Raw genomic sequence first — 11,906 nt, forward strand, 5'->3', positions numbered from 1 at the left:
AGAGACCTGGGGCTGGATAAATGAAGAGCAGAGGAGCCCATGGCCAAAGCAAGAGGGGGCAGTGGGGCTGGTCCAGGGAAACACCAGGACCAGGGTCGTTGTGTGCTTGAATTGCCCAAACCAGGTCAAAATCTAGGCACACAGAAAAAATGCAGAGCACCCCTGAGAGCACCGTAACGGTAAAGGGAGGGGTTTCAGGAGGGAGAATAGAACAGCACTGAATGAATTTTCAAACAAATTATACCTAAAGAGGAATGAAACATTATAGTTTCAATTACCACTGTGCCCAGCCACGCAGGTAGTAATTCAAACAAGAAACAATTGCTGGATTGTCACCCTCAAATCAGACACATACCATTTAATTCCATTTACTGAGGGTTCACTGACTGTATTTTGAATCAAATACAGCCATTAATGTGCAAAGATCTGAAAAATGCATGTGTCCCTTTTACAAATGTGACAGTGAGACTGTAATTCCTGTAAAATCTGTTTTCTTCAGGTTGGGCTGCTCCTATTGCCTTTAGTTATGCAGATATTACTTTTTAAAAGTTTCACTATGCCAAGCTAGATCTTTCTGAAATTACTTGCACTTTTTTTTCATGGCACACGAAGAGCATGGTCAAATCCAGCCTTGTATTCCATCACCCAAACTTAGCAAATTGATTCGATTGCAGAACAAGCCATTTTCATTAAAACAATTAAACCTTTACTATTATTGCCATTCCAGCACAAATATAAATCATCAGTTACGGGAACTAAAAGCTTTCAGATGGAATTGCTCTAACACCTGCCTCCTGCAGTGGGCACAGGGAGGGTGACGTGTGCCTGGCTTCTTTGGGGCAGCTGAAATAAAACATTGCCATATCCAGAAAGTGAATGTTATTGTGCTGCCCTGGTTAGCTCTGGCAGAGAAGCAGCACATGCCTGTGGGCAGGCTGAGCAGCAGGAGCAGTGCTTGGGATGGGAAGGGATGAGAAGAGCTGGCACCTTTCCCCAGGTGATGTCCTGTCCCCAGCAGGGCTGTCACAGGGTATGTGTGACCCTGGCTGGGTTTTGCATCATTCAAACCCTGCACAATGGCTGAGGTGATGCCTCCCTCGTCCAAGAAACAATTCCATGGGTGGAAGCATCCTGTTCAGGGGATACAGGGGAATGAGTTTGGGACAAAGCTTGGGGGTTGTCTGGAGTCTTTTTCCTTTTTGAAACACCTGCACATGTTCCCTGTGTCAGCACTGGGGTCACAGAGTATGTTGCCTAATAAAACCAGACCTTTCCATAAAACTCGCCCTTCTGCTCTGGCAGAGGATGCATCAAAGGGCAGATCATTTAAATATTTCACTGGTTACTGTATGGGTCATCAGAACTGGATATATGTAATTTCAAAAGCTTTTCTACTCCTGCTCCTCACATCCTTCCAGGTCACACTTCCCTACAGGTGCTTGCTGTTGACTCAAGGACACTTCCAGGCAGCAGAATATCAATGGGGCAGGGATGGACAGGCCAGCTCATCCTACACATTTTAAATTGCTTAAAAAGCCACAGAAGCCTTTTTGTAGAGAGAGTCTGTGGCAGGGACTGAAGTCAGTGCTCAGCATGGGGCTTAGACAAACAGAGTGGTCATTAGTGACTGTTCTCATTGTCACACCGGTGCAGACTGTTAATTCAGCACAAGAGTCATTAAAAGCAAGCCTCAGTGGAGAGAGAGGTTTTTGTAAATGCCAGATGACTTGGCAAAAAGTGAAGAAGACCCTCAATATCCTGCACTGCTCTGCTTGTAAATTCAGAACAAAAACTCCCAGGAATTTGCTGGCGACAGGATTAGGCACTAATTATTTTCTTAGGCTGAAAGCTATTAAAACCCAACCCAGCTTTCCCTCACCCCGTAACCAAGATAAGCTCACTGGTCATTCCATCGGTCCTCTCTTCCAGAGGAGTGTCACTACTTCCAAAGCTCTCCCCCTGACTTCCTTTCTGGGTTGCAGGGGTGGTATCAGCCTTGCACTGATGATGGCTTTGGCACTAGGTCTGGGGATTATCCATGGACACTATCCCAGCCTGTCCCCAGCCCTGCTCCAGCCCCAGGGCTCTAACTGCCTGTGGGCTCACAACTGAAGAGCAGCTTCCACTCTGCTGCATGGGTGTCTCTCCCTTAGAGTTCCTCCTACCAGGTGCTTTTAATTTATTTGTATTTCCAGCAGCGATAATTGAGTTATCAATTTTGTGCTCTTTTGGGCCAGAAGCAGAGATCAGAGAGCTATTTTATACACCTAATTATGGATTATTTCCCATAGCTATAAAACCACAAAGAGACAGATCCAGAAAATATGTCATGAGGTGATCTGCGCCCTCTTCATCTCTACTGGCTTCTCCCTATTGCTTCCTTAAACTCCAGGCTGAATGCCCTCCAGACAGAACAGTTATCAAAAGCAAGGGATACCTATTTCCCCACAGGACAAAATCTCTTCCCACCCCAGCAGAGAGCTGCATAAAATTAAATTCAACTTTTACTGGAATGATCTGTTTAAACCTTTAGCACCTCGTTGAGTCAGGCTGAGATTTATCCCATTTCTGTGCAATTTGGCTATAATCTGGCTCATAACGGTGACCCAGGGTCCTGCTGAGGAATGAAGAATTTGATTTTCTTTCCCACTAATGGTTTTTGGCAGGGGTTGAACAGAATGATCCTTAAGGTGCTTTCCAACCCAGCCCGTTCTGTGGCTCTATGAATTGGATGTGGCCCTTCATATCCCCCTTAGCTCCCCTCTCCCCTGGTCCAGGTTTTTTTGCTGCAGAGCCTCCCTCCATCCCAGGCGGGTCTGAGCTGCCTGGAGCACGCTGCAGTGCAGAGCCAGTGCTGAAGTCCAGCAGATCCTATTTTTATATTTAGGGAAAGAGGCAGGAATCATCTGTGTGTCGGGATTGGGTTTCTGGTGGTGACATGAAGAGGCCATCCAAGATGTATGACCCAGCAAATGTACTGTAATGCACACATCACATTTGTTCTCTAGTAAGTAGATATTGTCTAGGGTGTATTACAGCTGTGCTTTGGTGTTTAATTTAATGTGAGTGAACTGCCTTAATTTCTCTAAATTGTAGTAATAAACATAATGCTAACAGCGATATTGCTAATAATTTATTTTGCAAGTGATTAATCAACAATGAACTATTTTAATTACCTGTTCGGAAATGCCAAATTCTAAATTAATTGTGTGTCGTTATATGAATTCACATGTATAAATATATGCACTTATATATGAATTCCAAGCCTAATTAAAATGAATAAACCATCAGATTTGGTGAATTCATAGAGCTGAGGAAGGATGTGCCCTCCCCTGCTCTTCTGCCTTTTTGCATTTCCTCCTTGGCACAAAGAAGATCTCATTCCAGCGCTTTATGCAAGTTGTTTGTGATCCTAAAAAAGATATTACCTGGAGAAAGTAGCAAATTCCCTGGGTCCCACACTGCAAAGAGCAGTGTCGAGGCCAGGGGTGTGGGAAGTGGGAGCAGGGGAGGGAGGTGGGGGCTGCTGCATTTCCGTCTGTGGGAAATGCAGAGTGTGACTCTTTGGGGTGATCTCTGTGCCAGACCTTGGAACTGCCTGGAAATAAACCCCAGTGGGAGCTGGAATGGGGGAGAAGGAGGTGATTCCTTGCCCTCAGTTGTTACCAACCATTTTGGAGGGAAGTCAGGGAGTCAGGAAACAGATTTGGGGCACAACCAAAGACTTTTCCTTTTTACCTGTGAGGGGGCTGCATCTAGAGATGCTGCAAGACACAAGGCTGTGTGTGGGGTATTTAGCAGTGGGAACACCCCCAGGGTCCCCAAAATGAGGCTGGGCAGATCCCCTTTCAGTAAGACTCAAGCCCAGAGCTCATGGCCAAGAGGCCCTCAGTCATCCAGCACTGGCCCAGCAGCAGCAGCAGAGGTCCCCAGGGGGTTGGTGGCCTCTGTGGCACAGAGGGGCAGGGGAGGGCATCTCTAATTTAGGAGTGGGAAGCAAGACAGTTCTAATGGTTTGTAGCACAGGCTTGAAAATCAGAATGATTAACGAGAGCAATGCCATGGAGGAACCAGAATCTAAGTAATGAGACCTTTATTTGATACATAATACCACTGGGACCTTCTATAAAGAGAATATCAGGAGTAGGGCTAAGTTTTGCTGGCTTGGGAATGCATAAGGAAGGGGGAGAGTATTGCTGACTCTGCAGTCAAATGCTGGGGCTGTGCACAACGGGCTGCAGTGCTGTTCAACGTGAGCCTGAGACATGTTAATTCACTCATATATTTTCAAATGCTGGAAAGACGCCCTGATTTAGTGTGCTGTGTGTATCTATACAGAGTTGTGGGTTTAAAATGCAGTATCCAGAGCCTGATTCCATCACCTCATGGTTGAACTCAAGCTGGGAGATGAAGAAGCCATTAGATACATATCAAGAACTTCCAGCCAAAAAATTACTTATCGTTTCAATTGAAGGAGAAGAAGTTGTAGAGAGTTTAGGTATGGATGTCAGAAACACAGCAGTTAAGAGCAGAGATGTATGAGAGATTGGGAGGTGATAACTTAGATAAATTGGTGTCTCATCCATATTAAGGAGACAGCTCATCCTCAGTTGCTGCCGGATGACACGAACAGTGGAGCGTATATGGATACTAAAATACATTGGTCTTAAAGTTAAATCCCCAAGAACCATCAGAAATAAGTCTCAGAGGCCAAAGTGAGATTTGATGCACACTGCAAAAATATGCAGTCTGTCAGAGCATGCTACTCTCTCCATATAACTTCCACCATTTGCGGGACAATTATAGGGAAAACAATCCTGTGATCTGTAAAGCAGCTCCTGGAGTGGTTTTATTCACTAACTCAATGCTATGCAGAATCATTGCCAGCAACATCTCCAGAGATGTGTGCATAATAGAGAGACATCAAGTCAATGAGTCAAAACATCAGAAAATAAAATTCAGATGAACCTCACATTCAAAAATTATATCATCTGTCATTTAACACTGTCTGAAGACCTCCTTATTGAAATAATGCATCTAAAGCAAAAGCTACCCCAGGCAGTAATACCATACTGTGCTGCTGTGTTTAGCAGCTACCAGGAGCTGGGGTTTTCTGCACCTTGAGCTGGCTGCCAAAGAAGGGAAGCTGGGGTTATAAGACCAGTGGGGATCTCCAAGCAGAAGCATCCCAGTGGCTCGTAGAGGGCAAACAGAGGGCACTGGGAGGGTTTCTTCCTCTCCTATACCCATGTATTAAAGCCTGCTAAAATGAGGAGTGGCCCCCCAGTGTCACCCATTTCCTTTGCTGCGTAGATGTTTACCATAATTTTCCTTTCAACAGCCAAATTTGCCTCTGAAAGAGAGTTTGTATCCAAATGCAAACTTAATTTGCCCTCACTGACATTACACCTCACTGGATTAGTTCCTTCATGCCTCCCATTCCAGAACACCTGTCGAGATAAGAAGTTACCCTTTTTGAAAAGGCAGCCTTGGAAGACCTTTAACTCCCTTAACTAAATTCTGATCGTGCTATTTTCCCCAAGCACCGTGTACAGCATTGTCTCTGCACTGCAGCTTAAAAGGAACAATTCCCTGCAGATGCAGGCGCCTGCAGCCAGGAATATCTGCTCTGGGATGCTTTGGCAGGGATATCACAGCACGGGCCATAAGGCAAGAGCACATACATGTACATATAAAATGTGTACGGCTGTGCATGAGCTGCACACAGGCAGGAAGCACCGCTGCTGGATAATGAGTCCGAGCTGAGTGAGAATGAGCAATGAGCATCTCTGCTGGAAGCAAAATCAGGAACTTGGGTGAGCTTTGCTACTTAGACAACAAATCACTGGGTGTGCTCGAGGGTTCATTTTTCATTGGGAAACACCAGTGAAACGAGTACTTTGCTGCTTATCTCTTTATTGCTTATCAGTGCTTCTTTGCCCTTCATTTCTTGGAAAAGGCATGGTGCTTAAATGGGTTGAAGGGTGGACACTGTGAAAGAACTAAGCCACCTCTTTAATCCCAGAGGCTTCATCAAGGGTTCATTTTGCTCTCCGGGAAAATCTCTGTCTTCCCAGATCACTCGCCTCCCTCTCTCTGCCATCCATCTAGGTTGCTTTGTCTGTATCTGAAGTCATGCTTGCCATCCTTTGAAGAGGTAGTCTCCTCTAAAAAATCAATAGTTAACATTGTCTTTAAATAGTCTGACATTTACCTTTACTGCAATTTTCATTTCTTTCTGGGATTGCTCAGACATTTGTATTACCCGTGTACATTCCTTATTTCTCTGCCTGTAGCCACAGACCAGGAGCTTTGCAGGGATGGCAATCCTGCTGGGGTAGCTCCCAGCCACAAATAAAGAGACTTTAGCAAGATAATTGAGAGGACTGGTGCTTGCTAATAGAAGCCTCTTTAATTTATGAAAGACATCATCTGAGAATAATTACAAGCAAAAGGGTATCGTAAATCCCTGAAGAAAATACATGCTGAATGCAGTTTGCCCAACAAGCAAATCTGAATGCTAGCCCAAAGGTCAAAATAAAAGACTGTGAGCTTTAACCTCCTGAGCCATCCACCTTTCCTTTGGCTCTTGTCAGGAACTTGTCTGGGGGTTCATGTAGAAAGCTGCCTGTTCAGAGCAGGGCCATTTGCAATCTGGGAAAGTTAAGCAAATTAGCAGAATTATTAGGTAAGAGGCAATTCTCCACAGCCTGCAAAGCAACTGCTTGTTAAATTAGCTCACACGGGAGAATTGCACTGATCGAATGATGGTTGCAGTGTTTGCAGAGGGAAGACTGTGCAGGCATTTCCTTTGAAATAACGCTGCTGTACTCCAGCTAAAGAATAAAAAAGGAGAGTTTGTGCACATTCCCTTGGCAGGCTCCCTGCACCAATATACTGTGGAAGATGCCTTTGTCTTTTAAGCACATTTCTTCTACCCATTTCCTTCTGCAATAATAATAATAAAACTAATAAAGAAGAAAAACCCAACCCCCTCAAACAATCTACTTCTAAAAATAGGGAGGGTTGCAGGAGGACTGATGCCACCAGACCCCTGGAAGCAGGTGGCTCGATGCTCCCAGTCCCCTCTGGGACTTGCAAGGACACCTGGGGTTTTGCAGCCTTGCTGTCCTGGGAAGACTGTGGGAATGTGGCTTTCAGCAGCAGAAACAGAGTCCCCCAAGATGACAAGGAGAGGGTGGCTCACCCATGGTTTCTGATATGTCTGTCTCACTTTTATATACTCTTTGGTTATTGATTTGGTATTTTTATACCTTATATAGTGCACTTAGTACAGGAAAAAATGGATTCACCAAGTAAATGTGCTTTATTAGCAGGTCTCTGATGGAAAATTATGTCAGTTTTCCATTTAAAAGATGCATCAGATTAATTCACTCATGAATCAATCTGTCTATGCTTGAAAATCTACTCACACCCCACATTAAATTGTCCGGTGTGACACTGCAGGCCGGAGATCACAATGGAAGTTTTGAAATGATGAAAAGGTATTATTGTGAAGTTTTTTGCATTTCCAAGACAGCAAGGAATGAAATGCTCATCCCTAAAATTAAGTGGAGATGTTACACCAGGCTTAGCTCCAGCTTCCCTCACAGGAGATGAAGCTGCATCTGTTAAAGTAATTTGGTGTTTTTTTCTTTTTTTTTTTTCCCTTTCTTTATTTTCCTGCTTCTTTCTATGACAGACGGATGTCCCAGCTCAAAGGGCTGTCACAGGTTCTGTCCTTCCTTCAGGCTTTTTTTGGCTCACAGGGCCATGATCCTCACCATGGAAAGATGGATTACACCTGTACTTTCCAGGTGACCCACAAAAGGGGGATAGGAATTATTTCCTTTTCCTGTGCTGAGTAGAGGCTGCAGGACCATTCATTATTTGTTCCTGAGTGCTGCACAGGCCCACCTCTTACTCCTGCCAGGATATCAGCTCATGGCTGGACACTGGAATATTTGGGAAACAGGTCCAAATCTCTCCCTCTCTCATTCTTTCCCCACTCCTGTCCCTCTGTGCAGGAGAAAGAAGAAATCATCTGTCAGGTATTGCATGAAATGATTTATAGGATTGGAGGGCAGAAAGAGCTGGAGGCAGATTTTATCAGAGATGCTAAAAGATGTGAATTGTCCCATGTGGAATTGGAAAAGAAGCCCTTGCTGATGAGTTTCTTCAAGAGAAGGTTGGCCATGCTGTGCCCCTTCACTCAGTTACTCTGCCTCGTGTATCCCTCCTGTAGCAGATGCTGCTTCTCCTCAGCCCCAGCTCTGTGGTGCAATCCCACCTTTCAGCCCCAGGGCTACATGAAGCATCTCAGTGTTTATTTTTGGTGTAGTAGAATAAGAGACAAGTGCTTAGAGTCAGCTCAGATCCCTGGGTGCACATCAATATCACAAGCATAAGGCAAGAGCAGTTGAACATTAAAACAGGGAGTCTCTCTTGGAATCATTCAGGTTGGAAAAGACCCCTAAGATCATCAAGTCCAACCATTAAATCCATATCCAATCCAGGCAGGCCAATTGCATAACATAATTGACATGGAGCACTGACAAGCTATTTTCTATTGTCCTTTTGCTTGCTGAATGCTCCAAAATGGGGGATTTTATTCCTTGTGAGGGAAAGGAGGACGTATCCGCAGGCAGGCTGGGTGCTACTAGAGCTGAGCACTGCTGCAGGAGCTGAGGGGATGCATGAAGCCGTGGGGCTGCTCTGCCAGGCCACGCACCCGCTGTCTGGCCACGTCAGCCACCAAGGGAAGGACGTCTGCTCCAGCCTCAGCCAAGAAAGGGTTCATCTCCTGGCTGCAAACAGCCCGGGTTGTTCAGCTCAGCAGGAAGGGCAGTGAAGGAGCAGCCTTCACCTGGGGGATCCTTCCTGTGCTCTCCTTGGGTGTGCAGGAGATCCCACCATCCAACCCTTTCTTCCTTTGGAAAACGTGTGCAGCACATCCTGCTGTTTGTGTTTAATCCAAACTAATGTCCTACGGCTATGATACGCGTGATTATGGCAGTCATTTTTAATTAGGGGTTGTGTCAATGTATTGACATTTTTATCGCTTTTGGGGGAAGTAGAGGATATTTTCCTGCAGGTGAACTCCTCTCTTCGTGGTTCTCTATCCCTCCAGCTGCACTGCTTGCTTATTAAAAAATGCAATGCTATTAAGCCCATTCTCTGTTCAAGTTAATTAAACAACTTGCACAATATCAAATCCAAGGAATGCAGAATTCAAATTCCCTCCATCCTTTAGCAAGATTTATAATCTTATCCTGAGTGCAATATTTATCATTAGCAAAAGCCCTGGCAGCATCTGGAAAACAGTGTGATGAAGAGAGTGCATTCAATGTCTTGCTGGGAAGTGGTGTTAGTCAGGAATGGCTCAAGCCACTTATTGCCCACAGTGATGAACACCCTGCAGAAGATATTGTTCACACAGAAAGAAAAGGGAAGGCAGATCATTACATTTATTGGTCAACTGCTTTTCAAGAGTCAATAAAGACCTACTGGAAAAGATATGGTTAGTAGCAGGAATATATATTTTTTGTCTATCTCAAAAATACCTTTGGCTCAACAGCTTTATATAACACCAGTAGAAGATCTGACTTCTGCCTGATATGTCAGGATGAATCTTCCTCCTGGATGATGGTCCTGGTGTGGATGGTGCTCACATTGTACAGTTTTTAATGTCTTTAACCATCTTTAGCTTTGTATCCTGATTGCCCCTTCAGGCTATATGTCAATGCCATCTGGGAGGAAAAGAAGAGACTTCTGCTCACTCGCCGTTGTAACGCAGATCTCCTGACTAAAATTGTGCTTCCATCACTTGACAAACTGTCAGCACAGAACAATTATCTGCCTGTTGGCTTGCTTGTCCTTTATTTTCTCCCCTCTCAGAAAAACAAAACAAAACAAAAAAACAAAAAGAAAAAGAAAAACAGGTGAAGGAAAAGGATGCACAGAAAAAAAACTCCATGTGCAGAATCCAGCTGATCTGATCACACCACCTGAGCCACTTGAAGATCAAAGGCAGAAGTGGGTCCTTTCTTTGCCACCTCTTTTGCCACCTCTTTTTCCTGTGCTTGACTGGTGAATGCTCTCAGGTCTTTGGGACAGAGAGCATGCCTGTTTTTGTCTGTCTTAAGTCCTGTACAAATATGGATATTAGAGTATTAGTGTATTTAGGCTGATGTGTTCAGCAGCTCTAGATTATGAATTGCTCCTCAAAATAAAGTTTGCATTCGCCGACAAAGGTCTTTATTACAGAAGAGGGTCAAGCAAAAAGGATTATTCTTGCTAATTATTTGCTGTTATTTAATATTTGCACAAAAGGTTTGCAGGACTGAGTCCTCAGGATTGCCTTGTTTGAGAAGCTAATAGGGTTTCCAGGAAACCAGCAGTGTCTGGTGAGCCATCAGAGCAGCCTCTTAGTGGATATGGGAAACAATTAGATTTGATGTAGTTAAGAATGGTTGGCTAAAATTTTCTAATGACTTAGCCAGGACCTGAGCCTGGGATTTTCAAAGTCAGTGGTAAGACTTCCACTCAGAGCTGCGCTTTATGGGAAATCGACTGAGGCAGATCCAATTTTCAGACCATGGATGGGTTCAGGGTCCAGGCAGCTCCCGGCTGCAAAGGGCAGATATCAGCGAGCTCCAAACCCGGCTGTTGCCTCAGGAAGGATTTGGGAGTGAGCAAGGCTGAAACACAAATTGTTGGGAAGGACATTTACAATGTTTTGGCCCATGCCTTACGTTTTTTCCTACACATTATCAGTCCCTAGAGAGTTCCCCTGAAGTCTACCTGCTGCCTTCTTCTTGGGCCTCATATTTCCTAGACCATAATGGCTGTATTGGTATAGAAATTCCATGCTAAGTGAACTGAATTTCTCATTCCATAAAGACAAAACACAGCCAGAAATCTTCAAGCATGGGTGCCTGAAGGTGGGATCCACATTTAGGCATCTAAATGTATGGCTCAACTTTTAGGATCCCTGTGAATTCATATCTTCTCTTGCTTCCAGAGAACTGGAAGCTTCCCTGCTATTCAAGGTGACTTTGGGAGTACCAAACTTCTTTAAGGAAAATATATTTCATTTACATTCCCTGTTTTTGTTCAAGTTGCAATGCCTCCAGCTTCCCCATTTGACATTTTTTTGTAACTTAATTATCATTACCAAGGAAGAATGTTAATAATGGTGTTGTTTAAATTGGATGCAGCTCTGGGGAACAAGAGAAAATAACCCAGATTGTGGGAGCAGGCGGAAGGAGCATGGTATTTTGGAAACCCAGGCCACAACCTGCTGGAAGCATCTGTTTCTACTCAACCTTTTCCTCTAGAGTCCCAACATCATTCACAGCCCAGACTGCCAGCAATCAGGGAATTGAACTGAGGATTTCCCTTCCCTTGTGCTTTCATCCCAAGGATGTTCAGGAATCTCAGGACTGGCAGTGGCAGCATTGAGGTGGTTTGCCTGGACAGTCATTTGTGCCTCAGCAGATGCCTTTGCTTGATCCTTCTGAGATGGGAATTAGGAATTGGGATTGAGTAGTGCACAGAAACCAGCACGGATAATTACAAAGCAATTAGTCATCCACGACAGATAGCGTGTCCAGAGGTCACTCAGAGTTACAGAGGTGGTGGCCACTTGGCTTGTTTTGCCAAGGGCAGAGCTGTGCTGTGAGGCTTCAGCTGGAAAGCAATGAGCACCCCCACTACCCACGGCCTCCATGCTAATACAGGCATTTGTTGGAGCTGCTCCTTTTCCTCTATTTGCAGGGAAAAACATCAACAAATGCATTTTGCACTCACTGCAATCTTCTGTCAGATGCACTCTTTTGGGTGCATCATTGGGTGCTTAGAAAGATGCTGCAGTTATGAAGATAAATAAATTTTAAAAATAGAAC

The sequence above is a fragment of the Taeniopygia guttata genome, chromosome 20 (assembly GCF_048771995.1).
Source record: "Taeniopygia guttata chromosome 20, bTaeGut7.mat, whole genome shotgun sequence".
NCBI classification, from domain to species: Eukaryota; Metazoa; Chordata; class Aves; order Passeriformes; family Estrildidae; genus Taeniopygia; species Taeniopygia guttata.